This window comes from Poecile atricapillus, chromosome 9, assembly GCF_030490865.1.
Source record: "Poecile atricapillus isolate bPoeAtr1 chromosome 9, bPoeAtr1.hap1, whole genome shotgun sequence".
In the NCBI taxonomy this organism is placed as follows: Eukaryota; Metazoa; Chordata; class Aves; order Passeriformes; family Paridae; genus Poecile; species Poecile atricapillus.
The window spans coordinates 2562967-2581570 of NC_081257.1; the positions used below are offsets into that span (position 1 = coordinate 2562967).

Sequence of the window (18604 nt, forward strand, 5' to 3'; positions counted from 1 at the left end):
GTATGATGCCACCTCCCCAGTGGGGAATGTTTCCATCTGAACCAGCTCTGCCTCTTCCTTTCTGCAGAAGTGGATGAAGAGGCTGTGCTGAAGGCAGCGTTTCCTGAAGGAAGCAGTGGTTCACTGGCAGCCTCTGCTGCAGGAAGGGAGGCCATGCCAGGCACAGTCACAGGAGGTAATTGCTGTGCCTCTGGGCCTGAGCCCTGTTGAGGCTTGAGCTGCCACCTCTGCTGCTTGGCAGTGCAGGCACAGCCTGGACAAGACCGGCACAGCCCAGAGGAATTATCCCCAGCAGGCTCAGGACACTCAGCTACTGAGCAGTCCTGCTGGGCTCCCTCCATGGGAGACATGTCCCAAAACCCAGCAGTGGCTGCAAAAGGGTGCCCATGGTGGGGAAAATGCAGAGGGGGAGGGCAAGGCTCCACTGCATCCTGAGAGGGCCTGGCTCTGTCCCCTTGGGCTGCAGGAGCTGTCCCAGCAGAGGGAGGGCAGGAGGGGAACAAGGAAGGGATATTTGTGGCACTGCCTGCTGCTGTTTTCCCCAGGGCTTTAGGGAGGGTTTTCTCTTTGGGAGGGGAGAGAGCTCCCAGGAGCCCCAGGCTTCACCACTTTCCTCTCCAGGGATGTTGAGCAGGGCATGGCAAGAGGATGGAGAGTGACCAGGAGCCAGCCCAGAGCTCCCCAGGCCCCTCTGCAGATTTGGTCATGTCCATTGACACATGGCTCCCACACCCTTCCCCAAACCCCTTGCAGTGCCCAGTTCCCTAAGGCAGAAGGGGATCCCAGAATGGACTGAAAAGGGTTCTCATGTGTGCTCCATTGTAGATTGGGATCGTTATATGGATTATGTGGAAGCCCAGGTGGAAAATGGCTTGAAATTCTTGGAGGATGTTGCAGGCAAGTTCTCAGTTCCCCTTTTTACTTACAGAATAATCAATGTCAAGGTGGCAGGAGCTCAGCCACATGCCATTTCCCTTAACATAATCTCAGGGGTGATGGATTCTGGAAACCTTGCCCCACTGCCTCCTGCAGCCCTGAGTGATCCCACAGCATCGCTGCCAGTGGCAGGAAGGAGCATTTAGCTGTCAATCTTCTTCCCGTGTGCAATGCCAGTGTCTCCTTCCGTGTGCTCTCTGCAGCCATGGAGAGGAGCAGAGAGGGAAGGGGCCAGGCCCAGGGCTGTGCCCCGGGGCTGTGCCTTGCACGGCTCCTTTGCTGGCCCCAGGGAGCCTGAGGATCTCCTACAGAGCCATGGGAGCTCTTCTGTCCTGCCTTTCATTGCAGACAAGCTTGTTGGTGATGGTGATGCAGCTTCCCAACCTACACCCAGGACTGAGGCTCTTGGAGATGGTGAGGGTAGGTCAAGGCCTTTCCCCCTGGGAGAGCTGCCAGCTCAGAGCCCAGAGCTCGGCCAGGGCGGCATCGCTGCAGGTGCCAGGACAGAGCCGTGCACGTGTGTGCCCTCGGCCTGCGCGATCCCCTCACCGCTCCTGCAGCTCAGTGCTGCCTGTGCAGATGTGCAGAGATGAGAGAAGCTTCTGTGGCTGTTTAGTTACAGGTGTGTCTGCAGGGAGGACTTCGCCAGCTCCTGGGATGGTTACTGCAGCCAAGCCCAGCTCCCATCCTAGCAGTGAGTAGTGTGTCCCTGCTGACCCCACAGGCTGGGGACTGGTTATATGGGATCCATTCCTGGGAAATGGAAATCTTCTGTTCTAAGGTCCTCCAAGAGAGAAGACCCAAGATACAGCAGAAGCTAAATCCCTGAAACATTCTGAACTCATATGGAAAATGCTGAAGGAATTCAAGCAGGGAGCACAAGGTGAGTCGATGTCCCTCAGCCTCTCCTGAGACTCAGCAGCCGGGGGCTTTCTCTGCACATCTGGACACGCCGTGCCTGGCACAGCAGGAAGGGATCCATGGCAGCCTCACATCCCCGCTGCTGCTTTCACGGCCTGCAGGGCTGTTTCCCAGCCTGGCCTGGCTGCAGCTTCTCCCCAGCCTCTGCAGGAAGGCATTTGGCATCAGCTGACAGGGAGCCCAAACTGCACCATGGCCATGCACACCCTGAGATCCCCTGCAATTTCTCAGTCTCCGGGTAGATCAGGTCTAGGGGCTGTTTGGAGAAGGGATCAACCCGAGACCATCCTGAAATCCTGGGTGTTTGCTGATCATTAGCCATGCTTTTCACAAATATTGCCTCCTGAAAATGGCACCTCCGCAATGAGGAACAGCCCCATCTGATCCAGCTGTCCCTCTTCCATTCTCCAGGAATGAAACAAGAGCCTGTGCAGCAGGAAACCATTCCTGAAGGAAGCAGGGATTCTGTGCCAGACTCTGCTGCAGGAAGGGAGGCCATGCCAGGCACAGTCCCAGGAGGTAATTGCTGTGCCTCTGGGCCTGAGCCCTGTTGAGGCTTGAGCTGCCACCTCTGCTGCTTGGCAGTGCAGGCACAGCCTGGACAAGACCGGCACAGCCCAGAGGAATTATCCCCAGCAGGCTCAGGACACTCAGCTACTGAGAAGTCCTGCTGGGCTCCCTCCATGGGAGACACGTCCCAAAACCCAGCAGTGGCTGCAAAAGGGTGCCCATGGTGGGGAAAATGCAGAGGGGGAGGGCAAGGCTCCACTGCATCCTGAGAGGGCCTGGCTCTGTCCCCTTTGGCTGCAGGAGCTGTCCCAGCAGAGGGAGGGCAGGAGGGGAACAAGGAAGGGATATTTGTGGCACTGCCTGCTGCTGTTTTCCCCAGGGCTTTAGGGAGGGTTTTCTCTTTGGGAGGGGAGAGAGCTCCCAGGAGCCCCAGGCTTCACCACTTTCCTCTCCAGGGATGTTGCACAGGGCATGGAAAGAGGGTGGAGAATGACCAGGAGCCAGCCCAGAGCTCCCCAGGCCCCTCTGCAGATTTGGTCATGTCCATTGACACATGGCTCCCACACCCTTCCCCAAACCCCTTGCAGTGCCCAGTTCCCTAAGGCAGAAGGGGATCCCAGAATGGACTGAAAAGGGTTCTCATGTGTGCTCCATTGTAGATTGGGATCGTGATATGGATTATGTGGAAGCCCAGGTGGAAAATGGCTTGAAATTCTTGGAGGATGTTGCAGGCAAGTTCTCAGTTCCCCTTTTTACTTACAGAATAATCAATGTCAAGGTGGCAGGAGCTCAGCCACATGCCATTTCCCTTAACATAATCTCAGGGGTAATGGAAGGATCCCACAGGATTGCTGTTAGTGGCAGGAAGGAGCATTTAGCTGTCAATCTTCTTCCCGTGTGCAATGCCAGTGTCTCCTTCCGTGTGCTCTGTGCAGCCACGGAGAGGAGCAGAGAGGGAAGGGGCCAGGCCCAGGGCTGTGGCCCAGGGCTGTGCCTTGCACGGCTCCTTTGCTGGCCCCAGGAAGCCTGAGGATCTCCTACAGAGCCACAGGAGCTGTTTTGTCCTGCCTTTCGTTGCAGACAAGCCTCTTGGTGAAGGTGATGCAGCTTCTCATCCAACACCAAATACAGAGGCTTTGGGAGATGGTGAGGGTAGGTCAAGGCCTTTCCCCCAGGGACAGTGGCCAGCTCAGAGCCCAGAGCTCAGCCAGGGCAGCATCGCTGCAGGTGCCAGGACAGAGCTGTGCACATGTGTGCCCTTGGCCTGCGCGATCCCCTCACCGCTCCTGCAGCTCAGTGCTGCCTGTGCAGATCAGCAGAGATGAGAGAAGCTTCTGTGGCTGTTTAGTTACAGGTGTGTCTGCAGGGAGGACTTCGCCAGCTCCTGGGATGGTTACTGCACCCAAGCCCAGCTCCCATCGCAGGGGTGAGTGGTGTGTCCCTGCTGACCCTACAGGCTGGGGACTGGTTTTGCGGGATCCATTCCTGGGAAATTGAAATACTTTGTGTTAAGGTCCTCCAAAAAGAAAGACCCAAGATTATGGAACCAAAAAGTCTCTATCATCAAATGATTTCCTGAGACCAACAGAGAAAGAAGTGCAGGGAGCACAAGGTGGGTCCATGTCCCTCAGCTTTTTCCTGAGACTCAGCAGCCAGGGGCTTTCTCTGCACATCTGGACACGCCGTGCCCAGCACAGCAGGAAGGGATCCATGGCAGCCTCGCTGCCCTGCTGCTGCTTTCACGGCCTGCAGGGCTGTTTCCCAGCCTGGCCTGGCTGCAGCTTCTCCCCAGCCTCTGCAGGAAGGCATTTGGCATCAGCTGACAGGGAGCCCAAACTGCAGCACAGGCCATGCACACCCTGAGATCCCCTGCAATTTCCCAGTTTTGGGGTAGATCAGGTGTAGGGGCTGTTTGGAGGAAGGAAGGCCCTCGCTAATCCCAAAAGTTGATACACTTTCCCAGTCTTTATCCATGACTTTGACCATTATTGCTTCATGATGATGCCACCTCCCTGAAAGGGGAACATTTCTGTCTGATCCAGCTGTGCTTTTTCCTTTCTCCAGAGATGAAGAAAATGTCTTTGCTGAAGGCGGTGTTTCCTGGAGGAATCAGTGGCCCATGGGCAGCCTCCGCTGCAGGAAGGGAGGCCATGCCAGGCACAGTCAGACGAGGTAATTGCTGTGCCTCTGGGCCTGAGCCCTGCTGAGGCTTGAGCTGCCACCTCTGCTGCTTGGCAGCGTCTGCCCTTCAGGGATGTTGCACAGAGCATGGAAAGAGTGTTGAGAGTGACCAGGAGCCAGCCCAGAGCTCCCCAGGCCCCTCTGCAGCTTTGGCCATGTCCATTGACATCTGGCTCCCACAGCCTTACCCAAGCCCCTTGCAGTGCCCAGATCCCAAAGGCAGAAGTCGATCTTGGCACACCATGCAATGGTTCTGATCTGTGTTCCCTTCTAGATCAAATTGCTGAGATGGATTCTTCAGCAGCTGGGATGGAAGATGGTTTGGAACTGTTAGGAGGTTCTGCAGGTAAGTTCTTAACTTCTTCTCAGAGCACAATCATTGACAACCTGTCAAGAAACAGGTGACAGACACTTCTGTGGCTATTGAGTTACAGGTGTATCTGCAGAGAGGATTTACCCAGCTCCTTTCCTGATTCCTGCACGCAAGCCCAGCTCCCATCGCAGAGGTGAGTAGTGTGTCCGTGCTGACCCCACAGGCTGAGCCCTGGTTTGTGGGACACATTCATCTGAAATGGAAATACTTTCTGTTAAGGTCCTCCTAGAGGGTGGAACAAACCTACCGCAGATATTAGGTCCCTGGAGACATCGAAACACATGGATGAGATGCTGAGTGATCTGGACAAACGCCGTGGTGGGTGCATTTCCCTCAGCAGCCGGGGCCTTTCTCTGCACATCTGGACACGCCGTGCCCGGCACAGCAGGAAGGGATCCATGGCAGCCTCGCTGCCCTGCTGCTGCTTTCACGGCCTGCAGGGCTGTCTCCCAGCCTGGCCTGGCTGCAGCTTCTCCCCAGCCTCTGCAGGAAGGCATTTGGCATCAGCTGACAGGGAGCCCAAACTGCAGCACAGGCCATGCACACCCTTAGATCCCCTGCAATTTCCTGGTCTCGGGGTAGATCAGAAAGGGCAGTTTTAGGAGAAGGGAGAGTCTTGTGTAAGCCTGAAGAGCCTTGGAATTTTCCTGATCTGAAAATCATGACAAAGACATGGATATGTCTTTGACCAGTATTACTTCCTGAAGAAGCCACCTCCCCAATGGGCAGTAGTTCAATCTGATTCAGCTGTGCCTCTTCCTTTCTCCAGAGATGGAACAAAATTCTTTGCAGAAGGCAGGACTTTCTGGAAAATGCAATGGCTTCATGCCAGATCCTGCTACACGAATGGAGGACATACCAGACAGTGCCATAGAAGGTGATTGCTGTGCCAGTCTCAGCCAGGCTGAGCAGTCCTGCTTGGGGTCCCTCCGTGTGAGACACATCCCGAAACCTGGGAGCGGCTGCAAGGGGTGACCACGGTGGGGAAAGGGCAGAGAGGGAGGCCAGAGCTCCAGTGTGTCCTGACAGGGCCTGGCTCTGTCTCCTTGTGCTGGGGGAGCTGTCACAGGGCAGGGAGGGTCAGGGGTGGCTGTGGCTGCTCAGGGATGGCTTTGACTCGAGTCCCTGGAAGGAGCCACTGCTCAAGCAGCTGCGCTGTCCCTGGGCTCTGCTCCCGGCCTTCTGGGCTCTGTTGGGTGGCACAGCCTGTGCCAAGGGACAGCAAGGTGCCTGCAGGCCCCAGCTCTGGGGCAAACAGAGAACGTCCTGGCCGTATCCAGCGTGCTGCCAGCTCAGCAGTGGAGCACAGCACGGGCTCACACTGCCCATTGCTTCCGTAGATGTTATCACAGAAACTGGAGTCTATGTTGAGGATCCCGTGCGCCTGCCAAGAATTGTCTGCCCCAAGGATGTCCGCAGGTCCTGCATGATAGGCACAGTAGTGACACTGTTCACTGTGCCCCTTGTCCTGATAGTCTGCTATTTTGGGATCCAGGAAGTCTACAAGATCAGACGGTAATTTGTTGATTTTTCTCCACAGTTTTCTTAAAACTCTGCTCATAACACTGGTAGCCTGATTCGTAGTCATGCTGCTGTGCACTTGTGGCTAGTCCTTGGTTGCCCAAATAACTCTGCTGAGAGTTCTGCTGCTGCCCAGGCCTTTCATTGGCCTCCTGATTGCTGGGCCTTGTCCTGGGGAGCCCGCTGGGGCTGCAGCCAGTGCTGGCTGCCACTGAGGCTGCCTGGCCAAGAGCAGCTCCATGAGCAGCAGGCAGAGGCAAAGCAAGTTCACAATACTTGACATTCATTTCATGATAGGACAGAGGTTATTTAAGAGCTCATGTAAAGTTTCATGCTAACAGTGATGTTACAGGACAAGAAAATTCGCTACAGTTCAGTGTTAAAACCAATCCAACCTGATGAAGGTTTGGCTTTGGCCTTGAGACTTTGCTCTTTGTGTGAGCCCTGTTCTGGATTGACTCCCAATCGGTCTTGGAGCCAGTTTTGGGTGAAGGCTCATCCCAGCCCTGAGCCTTGGCAGCTTTGGGCTCCAAGGGGCAGCTGAGGCTGCACTGCACGTGACTAGGCCGCAGGGCTCCATTATCTTCTTAGGCTTTGAGAAGTTTAAATGACTATATTTTTACTACATAGCTCTGTGTATGAAATTAATTCACTTCTTTTAAAGTTTTTTTAAAAAATCTTCTTTTCCAGTTCTTTCTCCAGTTCTTTGATATAGTTTGTTATTATCCCATGGCAGAATTACAGGACTGTAAGTACTATAAAATGAAATAATTTTTTACATTCTTCTGTCTTTCACAGACTGTTCAAACTTATGTTGGCTTGATGTGACCAACAGAAGAGTTTTGCTCTGCTTTTAATTCAAAGAATGAGCAGAGCTGGAACCCGTTGAAAAGAATCTCTTCCCTTCATAGCTTATGCAAACTACCAGGGGTCTTTTTTTCCAGCTCTGGGCTGGAATTTAAAACTATAACAGCAACAAACACTCCTGTAAAGTAACTGATAGAAATTAGGGATTTGGTCTGTTTGCTCACTAACCCCTGAGCTCCTCAGAGCTGCAGCTCCCTGTTCTCTTTGCAGACAGAGGCTGGCTATGGATGACAGTCGTGCGTCTGGCCTGCTGCTCAGCACATCCACACAGGAGCTGAGGGATCATCCTTGCACAGCCCATCCTGGAAGAGGAGAGTTCTTTGATAAATCTGACACCGTTTGATGGCATGGCAGCAGAATAAATTGGTCCTGTTCCAAGCCCTTTACATTTTGCTGTGTGTAATGGAGACAGGAACTACAAGTTTCCTATTCATGCACAATTTGCTGTCTGAGAGCACACAGTCCTCAAGGTCACAGGGGTTTGCAGATCTGTGTCTGAGATGACTTTAAAAACAAAACTGACCTTTATGTGCAACACCTGTGCTTCAAAACTTTGCAATACAAATCACAACCTGATTCCAACTGTTAAGTGGGAAAAAACTAAATCAAATAACAAAAGCAAAACTCTTACCCCACAAAAGAGACAAACAAAACAACTGCTAAAAAAAAAACAGAACCAACGCCAAAAGCCCCACAAATCCAGAAAAAGATAAAAATCAGGTGAAGGAGGCAGAGATCCAAGAGCAACAAATGGGCAGAGGAACTATAGAAAAGACAAGTAATAAGAAGGGACAGATAAGAAGTGGCTATGGCACCAAACTAACCACAGGATCTGAGATACTGTTCTCAGCCTTCTGAAAACAATCTGACACAAAAATAAACAGAAAATAAATGATGATGTCTGTGATAATGGGGCTCTGCATGTTTATCTTTAATCTATCCACTGTGTGTAAGTTCTGTTTTCCTTGTTAAGTCACATCATCTGGCAAGGCTGTTTTTCTGTCCAAAGGAAAAACACTGCACTGGAAAAAGGAGGCCAGCTTGGAAAATACTAAAAGCAAGAGTTAAAAATAATATATTGTTTGGTTGGTTTGCTGTTTGCTCGTGGATTTTTTGTCTGTCTTTGAAAGCAGCTCCTTGGATGTTAATGCAAGCAAGAAGTCCTTTGTAAAGGGCTGTCTTTGCAAAAAACCTGCCACTTCTGTGATGCCAGACAGAAACAGCTTCCCTTGGGCTACAGCTGGGAGGCGTGAAAATGTGTTCCAGAAACTGGTGATATGACAGAGTCTGATGAACACAATTTAATGTCATGAACTGCAAGATGTAAGTTACCTGATAAAAGAATCGGAGTATTTCTACGGCAAGCAGCAGGAAAGGGCTGTGCATTGGAATGACAGGAAGCAGCCCCAGAGTGCATGATGGACAAGTTTCCCAGCCAAAGCAGACCAGAAGCACTGGGAGCACAAAGGGACACAGCCAGGAGGCCCAGCAGCTCCTTGCTGAGGGCCCATTTCAGGCAAAGACTGGCACTCAGAATATTAAATCCATTACAAATAAAAGGGTGGGGGCAGGCAGCAGTGAGGTGGTCTCAAAGGTTCAGCTCTGCACTCTGCTTTTGTCACCAGTATTCTCCTAGTTCCTGTGTTGGTTTTCCTAGAGAATTTGTAGCCAACAGAGCTTCCAGTCCCTTTGATCAAATCAGTCTTAAGAGCAGTTCAAGGCTGTGTCAGTCATTTAGATGTGAGCACTGACAGGGCTCCAGGCAACAAAAGAACATTAACTGCAGGCCACCCATACAGCATTTCATATTAATGAGCACAAAGCCTTTGTTTTTGCAAACAGAGGGATGTTGGGGGCACTTTTGCACCATCAGGTCGAGGTACAAGGCTCTGGATCTACACGGCACTGTGGTAAGGAGAGGAACACAGGTGGGGACAATCCAGGCCGTTAGCAGTGCCCCCACCCCTTCATTAGGGACATCACAATTGTTTTTTGAGCTCCTAAAGCAGCTGGTGAACAGCTGTTCTTCTTTTCTCACCCCCTGCACACTGACAGGCAAGTTGAACAGAAAATCTGACCCTCCCTCTATAACCTCAGAGCACCAAAGCAAAGAACCAACCAAAAAAAACCCAAAAAAAACCCCAAAAATAAAAGATCACTTAGTGCCCAGGCAGATGTTTTTAAGAGCTTTCTAAGACTGACTAAGCCAGTGCTAACACCATTAATCTCAACAAATATTTTTACTTCTAAAAGTATTGTGCTGAATGAAGTGTCACACATTGTGTGCCTTGCACAAAGCATGGGACGGCTGCTGCCATGCACAGGTGGGTGCAGGGTCAGACCCTTTACCTTCAGAACCAGCCCTGCCTTCCTGAGGGACAGAAATTCATCTGTCAGGATCCCTTGGAGCTTCTGGAGCTGCTCTTGGCTCACCTGTGGATAATTGGGCTTCTGTGGAGAACTTTGAGCTTGGTTCCAGCACATGGGGTCTGCAGAATCTAAGCAGCATCTTTGTGGGGCTGAGAGGAATGACGCATTTGCCTTTACAAACAAGCTGTGGGTCTGCTGAGGAATAAAAATTGGATATTGAAAGAGGAAAGAAACAATGGTGAAAAACCATAAATGCTATAAGAATTAAAAATGAAGAGGGAGAGTTATACATTAGAGGGGAATCTTAGGTACCAGGCACTCTGGGAAGTCTGTACCTGTCAAGTACCTCAGCCAATGGGGAAAGAAAGAGGGATGTGTCACCAGGAATTAGGATATAAAGGAGGCTGCATCCTCCAAAAATTGGAGAGAACCCAGGGGAATGCCCCATGGCCTCTCCCTTTATTCGAATAAAGTGAAAGGACTCCTCTGTCTCCGTTTTGGACATAAACCTCTGGTGTTTGTGCATTAATTTTCCTGACAAATGGCAGCTCTGCCTGGGATATTTCCACCATCCAGGGCGGTGGGCAGTGAGCGCAGCTGAAGGCGCCTCACCCAGTTTTGGTGGTCAGCTGCCCTTGGTGGTGGCCAGCACCGGGCGATGGATTGGGTTCCCGAGACTGTCCAGGAGACAGACGAGAGGTGGACCAGGGGGGTCCATGAAGAGAACACAGGGAAGTACCACTGAAAATCTCACTGGTGAGTAAAATGGGATCTTTGGGGAGCAAACCTGAGAGTGCACCCATGGAGGGTTGCAAAGGTAAAGCTGAGAAGGGCCCCCAGCAAAAGGAATGACAGTCCCATAATAGCCCCCTAAAATCCCTTGGGGAGAATGCTGAGCTCTTGGGACAGATTATGCATTCACCCAGAGGTAACTGGGGAGATAATGGTAAAATATTCTTATTTTGTGTGGCCAGAATATAAGTTGCCAAAGAGGCTTATATGGCTGTCTTATAAAACAAATGGAATTTGTTTGTGTCGAATTTTGTGGAACTAGGTAGAGGAGAATTGGAAAAGATAGATTGAAAGGGAATGTAGATTGATATGGTTTTGACAAGCAGCAGGAGAAATCTATGTGTTAAGAAAAAGAAGAGGAAGAGGGAAACAGTGAAGATTAGGATGTTTTTCAGCACCTTCCCCTGTCTTGTAACCCAGTGTTGCCAGCTGCAGGTCCCCTGTATCCTCAACTTCCAGAGCAAAGGGATCAGGGAAATGCTGTTCCTATGGTCCCACCTGCAAATAATAATGGTGTAGTGGGAGGGGAGCAGCATATCATATCACCCCCTAGAACTAGAAGAGGAGCTCAATTTAGGACATGAGAAGCCCCCCAGACCCAAGAGACAGGGGTACACCAGATGCCACTCAGCCAAGTTCCTTTGGGAGGTCAGGGGGGAGGATTTGGCTTTGTAATTGTAGCACTTAGCACCCAGGATATAAGCGGATTGAAAAAAGAATTACCCCCATATTAAGATGATCCCATAGGAGTAGGGAAATGATAGAAGAAGATTTGGGCAATGCAGATTATACAGAGAAAGATTGAGATTTTCTTTGGGGGTTTTGTTTGGGTCATCAGAGAAACGAACGATTTTGCAGAAAGCTCGGCAGCTGTGGGAAGATGAACATCCACAAGCAGTGGGGGGGTCTGGACCTAATGCACCTGCAGTGGATGATGCCAACCCCCAGGCAGAGCCCCAGTGGGAGCCAAATAAACAGGCCAGTGTGGCTCACCTCTGCAATTAGCATGCTTATTTGATTCGGGCAATCAAATCAGCAGCTCCCAGAACTAACAACATAGCTAAGGCTATGTGGTTAGAACAAGAAAAACATGAAAGCCCCTCTCATTGGTTAGAGAGGATTAGGGGTTGTCGTGGTTTTGAACCAGTAATTAACAAAAAAAGGGGAAAAAAAGAATTACTTATTTCTTGCTGTGAGATATGAATTAAAACAAGAGCAAACCAGGCATAAAATTTAAAAGGAATAAAGAAAGTTTATTGACAAACTACAATAATAAGAATACCAGAATAAACTTTTAGAAAAAACTTTTTCATTTCTCACTGCCCATCATTCTTTTGTTCACATGACAACAGAGACAAAAACTTTAGAATTTTGATGGTTTAAACAATCCTAATTCCTTCTATTATATAATATATATATATAAAAATATAATATATTATTATTAACATAATATCAATATTAACATTATATTAATAATATTATAGTAATATATATTATATAAATATTATATTATTATATAATATATTATATTATATTTATATTATATTAATATTATAATATATATATAATATATATATTCCTCAGTTTCTGTAGAGAAACAGAAGTTCCTTTCTGTTAATTTATGGAGTTTCTCACAAGAAAACTATTTTTGTTATAGTTTTCCGTTTCCCTGATATCAGCTGCCCAGAGCTGCTGTTATCAGAGCCCACCCCTCCCATTCCACATCACTCTGAAATGTGTTATAGGTCATTAGTTTGGGGATAGCATTTTTAAGGATAAGTTATTCAAAGGTAAAAAGTATTCTTCATCTGTTTCTGTGAGCTTCACTAGAAAACAGTTTTCTCATTGACTCTCAAGGCTTCAAATCTCCCAGCACTTCACTATACCACAATTACTCTACTTTTTACTCAAATTTACACTTTGAACACTCTATTCCTCCCCATACTCCATCATGAATTAAAGGAGTTCTTTTCAGGACTTCATTGTCCATCCCCATAGTTTTAACAGAAAGATATTTCAGCTTAATTAAAGCATCTTCTTAATTCTCTACCTTTCTTGAAGCTTTTTTTTCTTTCCTGTCACTGGTAGTTTATAAAGTCTCTTTTCATGTTGATCACTCTCCTTTTCTCTCTCTGGATAAAAAGATTAATCCGCAAGTCTCATCTGGGTAATGAAAGAGTTAAAATCTTGCCCAGGCTTTTGTAGATGGTTCGATGATCTCTGCTGAACAGGAGCTGGAGCCGTCTGCGATAGAAAGTTCCTCATGGCTGCTCTGGAGAGTGTAGTCGCCGCCCCAGCCTGCTGCAGGTCCAGAGCCTCTCTCCTTCTTCACTCCGCAGTTTCTAGTGAATTTAGTTACAGCAAAACCTGCAGCCGAGCCAGAGATTGGGCCGGGCCAAGCCCCCCGCAGGCCCCATCTCCCGGCCGAGAGATGGGGCAGGCCCAGAGCCCCTCTCCTTTTTTACTCGGCAGTTTTCTGGTAAATTCTATCACAGCAAAACCTGCAGCCAAGCCAGGAACCGGCCTGGCCCGGGGCAAGCCCCCGCAGGCCCCATCTCCCGGCCGAGAGACGAGAGACGCGGCAGGCCCAGCCCGGCCCCCCCCGGCCGCGTGGCCTGGGCAGAGAACCGGAGGCCGGCTGAAAGTCTGCTACTTTTTACAGCCAAGCAACAAAAAGAGAACAACAGATTTCTGGTTGTACACTTTAAGGTGGGGTTCACAAGTTGATTCCACTTTTCAATGGCTAAAACTGCTGTCAATTCTCAGCAATGACCGATAATTGGTCAGGAGAAAAGACTCCCGGCAGTCCCCAGCAACTTTAACTTTCTTAAAGGTAAAGTAACCCCATGACAGGGGTGCCTTGCAGAAGCATGGGGGGATGGATCCTGAAGGACCAGCCTTTGACACATTGCTGAAGGTACAATTTGTTATAAGGAAAGTGTTACAAAAAGATCAAGAGTGGCACAATAAGCCTCTAGAGGAATTGGTTAAGAAAACCCAGCAAATATATGTAAGAAGGGATGAGGAAAAAGCAAAGGCTAAGGTGAAAATATTTGCAGACTTTTTGCAACCCCAAATGAATACACCACAGGGTTCAAGGGGTCCCCCGGGGCAGAGGGGATGGGGTTGGCCACAGGAAGTGGCAGAGGCATTCCCTCCTCGACAGGGAGAGCCGACCCAAACAGCGGCTGGGGAGGAACCAGTGTGCTGCCTGCAAGGCAGAAGGGCATTGGCAAAGGGAATGTCCACAGAAACAGCTGGACCCTCAGGAGGAGGAAGTCCAGAAGATCATGAAAATGGATTGTTAAGAGTGTCAGGAGCTCCCATGATATTAAGGACCCACCACTTTAGAGCCCTTGAGAACTTCTAAGGTGGGTCTGGAGCGAGAGGAGGTGTGTTCTGGTACACACACAAGGACCTCTTGATCCACCTTATATTTTATACCTAAGGGGCAGAAACTGCCAAAAAGATCATTGGTTATTCAAGGAATGAGTGGAAAGGGTGAAGCAGTGCATTTTATTCAACCTCTCTTAATAGATGTGCAGGACAGGTTTAAAATGCATAAACTCCTGTTTCTTCCTAATTGTGATTGTAATTTAAGAGGGAAAGATTTGATGGCTAAAGTGAAAATGCAAATTAGGATTGTAAAAAATGACAGAGAGTCCAACACTGTAATATCTTTGTGGAAAATGTCTGAAAAGGCTTATGCTAAAATAAACCTGGAAGTGTGGTGAGACCCAAAGAAATACAGAAAACTAGACACAGAGCCTGCCCAAATGACTTTGAAGCAACCAGGACAAGTGGTGTCTAAAAAGCAATACCCTCTTTCATAGGAGGAAATGAAGGGGTTACAGCCTGTCCTTGAGTCCCCGCTACAAGCAGGTCTTTTAGGGCCATGTATGTCTCCCTACAACACCCCTATCCTGCTGGTTAAAGCACCAGCTAGAACCTACAAGATAGTGCAAGATTTAAAAATAATAAATGAAATTGTCGGATCAAGGCATCCCACAGTTCCAGATCCCTATACAATCCTGAACCAGATCCCTTCTTCACATCAGTATTATTCAGTCCTGGATTTGAAGGATGCTTTCTAGGGGAGTCCTATTCCAGAAGACAGTAAAGAGTATTTTGTCTGTGAGTGGGAACAAGAGGAAGGAAAGAAAATAGGGAAGCAACAATTGACATAGACAGTCCTCCTGCAGGGATATACAGAGTCACGGTTTTGTTTGGGAAAGCTTTGCAGAAATTTGTTGTAGTATGTGGATGATTTGCTTTTATCAGGGGAACGGGGAAAGGTAGTTGAAGAGGCTACTGTAAAGCTGCTTAATTTTCTTGCTGAAAAAAGACTTGAGTGTCCAAAAAAAAAAGACAGTTAGTAGAAAAAAAGGTCAAATGTTGAGGATGTATTCTGACTGGAATGTTACGGTGTATTGATCCAGAAAGAATACAAGAGATTTTACTGGTACCATTAGCCCAGCTGAAAAAAGAGTTACAGCAGTTTTTAGGGTTATTGGGGTAGTGCAGAGTATAGGCTGAAGATTTTTCTGTTGTAGCCAGACCTTTATATTTCTTTTTAACCCAAGACAATTCGAATGTCATCCTATGGGCACCAGAAGGAGAGCAAAGCTTTAGAGAATTAAAATACAAATTGATTAATGCCACAGTCTCAGCCCTTCCTGACTCAGAAAAAGAATTTGAACTATATGTGAATGTAAAACAGGGTGATACTAAAAGAACTGTGGTGCAAGAGCATGGGGGAACACGGAGGCCTGTTGCCTATTTTCCCAAGCCCTTAGACCCGGTGGCCAGAGGCTGGCCCCTTTGTCTGCAAAACTGTGCAGCCACAGCACTGATCATGGCTAAAGCCTGGAAGCTGACAAGGGGGAAGGTATCTGATTGTTAAAGTTTCACATCAGATTAAAGCTTTGTTAACTAAGAGACCCTCTAAGTAGATGACCAGTGCTCAGTTATTCCAGTATGAGTCTTGTTTAATGGAACCAGAGCATTTAGAATTTAAAATTAGGAAAAGGTTTAACCCAGCCTCCTGTTTGAATTGCCCTGAAGAGGGGGGACAGGAAGAAACCCATGACTGCATTCAGGTAGTAAATCTCCAGCTCCAAATGAGAGAAGATTTATGAGATACTCCCTGGCCTGAGGGAGAAAATGTGTTTAGAAATGAGTCTTCAAGAGTGCTAGACGCAAAATGATTTACAAGATACTCTATCGTCAATAGAAAGCAATTAAGAAAAAAAGGAGGTGGTTACTGCCCACCTGGTCAGCTCAGACAGCAGAGCTGTGTGGGCTTGTGAGAGCCTGTGAATTATATCAGGATGCAGAGAATATTTTAACAGAAGGTGGGCATGATATTTTAGTAAAAGCCTGTCTGCACAAATCAGCCTTTGGTATAAGTTGCAATATTAAAGGCTAATGTCCTTGAAACTTTCCTGGAGCAGAGAGAATGAAGAAAAACAATATCCTTGTGTATAAGAGAAAAAATGTAAACCTGTGCGTATAAGCCAATGGTACCATGCTTAGCCCTTGGACCCTGTAAAACCCTATAAGAGTGTGCTACAGATAGAAATAAACGACGTTCTCCATACTTCTGTGAAGACTCGTGAATAGTCTGAGCTGTTTCTCAATATCTGGCGCCCCGAACAGGGACCCTGCGGGCAGGGGGCTTCGGCAGGTCGGTGTGTGGAGAGACGCGGTTGCGGAGCAGGGCTGGTGGAGCGGATCCGTGTGCGGAGAGACGCGGTCTCGGATCGGTACCAGGTAGGCTTGCACGTGCGCCGGGAGACGTGGTCTCGAGCGGCTGGGGGAAACCGGAGGCGGAGGAGTAAGTGAGGGGTCGCAACCTTCCCCTCGCCCTGCACTGCCAGCATGGAAGTTGAATTTGCAGCAGCAGAAAAACTGTTTCTGAGTATTCTCGTTAAACGAGGCGAAGCAGTCAGGGAAAAGAACCTGGACAAGCTCGTTTTATGGGCTAATGAAAATTGGCTCTTTTTGGTGCCGCCGCTGCGTTTTGCAGTAGAAGAATGGGAAGACATGGGGGATTTGTGGAAGAAAACGATTACAGGGAGAATCAAGGACATTCTGTCTCTCGGTCCGAATTGGCAGATTGTAATTAATACCTTAAAAAACAGAAAAGCAAGATATGCTGATGCTGTGAGCCCTGTAATTCTACCTGCGTCAAAGCAGCCGTCTCTACCTCCCACTGCTGGGCGAGCATTCCTGTCTATGCCGTCCTTGGAGAGAGGGAGGGAGAGTCAGAGAGAAGAAAATAAGAAGAAAGAAACTTCACAACAACAAAACTGAAACAGCGAACAGAATCTGTTCAGCCACGTCAGGATGTGATACATCCTGAACTATTTGCTCCACCTTTGAAGACACTTTTAGCACCACAATCTTATCTAAGTTCCAACTTTACTACCCTGCAAGATAAGAAATCTGATTTTAAATGGTTTCCACCTGATCCAGGGGGACATGGGGAAAGCACTGAAGTGTGCACAGAGAACAAAGGCACCCCAATGGCAGAGGCAGTGCAGAAAAATCTCCAAGGCCACGCTGAACAATTACAGGAGCAGCTGAGCAGAAACAGGTGGCTAAGACAGCTTCAAAGAGAGATAAAATAGCCAAAAAATCGCAAACTATATGGTATCTAGTTTGAAATTAATCACTGTAATTAAAAGTTGATAAGCTGCAATGGTCAGAATTGTTACCGCCTGGTCCTGAGCGGCTTTTTGTGCAACATCGCCTGTTTTTGTAAAATCGTGCCCTTTTTCCTCTATCTGTGAACAACGAGAGAAATATTGAGAGAAAGAACTGTATGTGTTAAAGTTAACTTTGTGAGGTTTTTTCTTTCTCTCCGTTTTTCCCCTCTGCCAGAGTATGTGGGGGATGATGGAGACATTACTCAAACCTTCTAGAGATAACAGCAGCAGAGCAGCAGCAGAGCGGGCAGTTCACCCCCCGCTCCCTCTCTAAGAAAAAGCACTGGGACGTTATCCAGTTTGTTAAAAAGTCATGATTCATTGGGTTTTTAAAATGTTTCTATATACCCTGTTAGAGTTAATTTTGTGTTTTAAGTAATTATGAATTAATGCAGTTGCAGTTTTTTGGAGAAAAGTATTGTGATTCTTTGAAAGTTTAAAAAGCCCCTTTTTTAAAAAGTGTTTAAAGTGAATATTAACAGAAGTAAAAGTTACCTTGCAATAATTAGTTTTAAAACCTAAGGTTAAAATATTGAATGATTTACAGCTCCTAAGAAAACAACCTTCCAATTAAAGTTATCTACAAAAGAGATTTATGGTTTAAAAATAATTAGCGAGGAGAACTTTACTGTAAAAGACAAAGTTAAGTTAAGCATATATTACCCATTTGTTTGTTTTTTCCACAATTTTAATAAGATAATTTCAATGTGAATATTTTTTGTTATAAAAAACATGCGTACCATGTAAATATATATACCAATTTGGACTTCAGATTTTAATTAAGAATTGAACTTGATGTTTCTAAAAAGTGCTACAAAAGCTGAATGGCAACTTGCCAAATCATGTGTTGCTGTGGTTTTTCTTTAGTAAAAGTGCACTTTAAAATCCTAACCAATTTAAGCATATACTAGGCAAATTCCTTTTATGAATAAGTATTTTAGCATCATTTGTAATTATTGTGAGTTATTATTAGAGCCAAATGACATAGAATTGTGATGTATTTCTTATATTTTTATAATCTTTATAGTGAATCCATGGTACTGTTATATTGTTACACTGTTTAAAAAGTATATGCCAAACTTTCAGTCGCCTTTTTATAATAATAGAGTAAGATTAAGTTATGCTTTTATTCGATATAGATTAAGTGTTAATAGAATTAAGCAAAATTAAGTTTTATTATGTTTAAGTTTGAATGTTTTTAAGTTAAGTTTTATAAATTTGATTTTCTTTTAAGGTTTTGTTATTTCCTTTTGTTATAACTAATTTTTATCAGGTTTAAATATGGTTTAATTTGAATTGTTCTATGTTTTGTTAAAGATACTTGTTTAAACTATATAGTTATTTCTTTTAGAGAGATGGAGATGACTATAACTGAAACAGCTGTGATAGAACACTGATGAACCTGCTTGTGGATAAAAGTGAA

The 18604-nt window shown here is 47.1% G+C and overlaps 1 long non-coding RNA gene across 1 annotated transcript; it reads left to right on the forward strand.

Moving 5' to 3' along the window:
* The first annotated feature begins 6396 nt into the window (after window positions 1-6396).
* LOC131582241 (uncharacterized) lies at window positions 6397-7633 on the forward strand. The gene is made up of 3 exons (XR_009278300.1): window positions 6397-6436; window positions 7133-7190; window positions 7520-7633. It is a non-coding gene; the product is annotated as an uncharacterized LOC131582241 (long non-coding RNA).
* Window positions 7634-18604: the final 10971 nt, after the last annotated feature.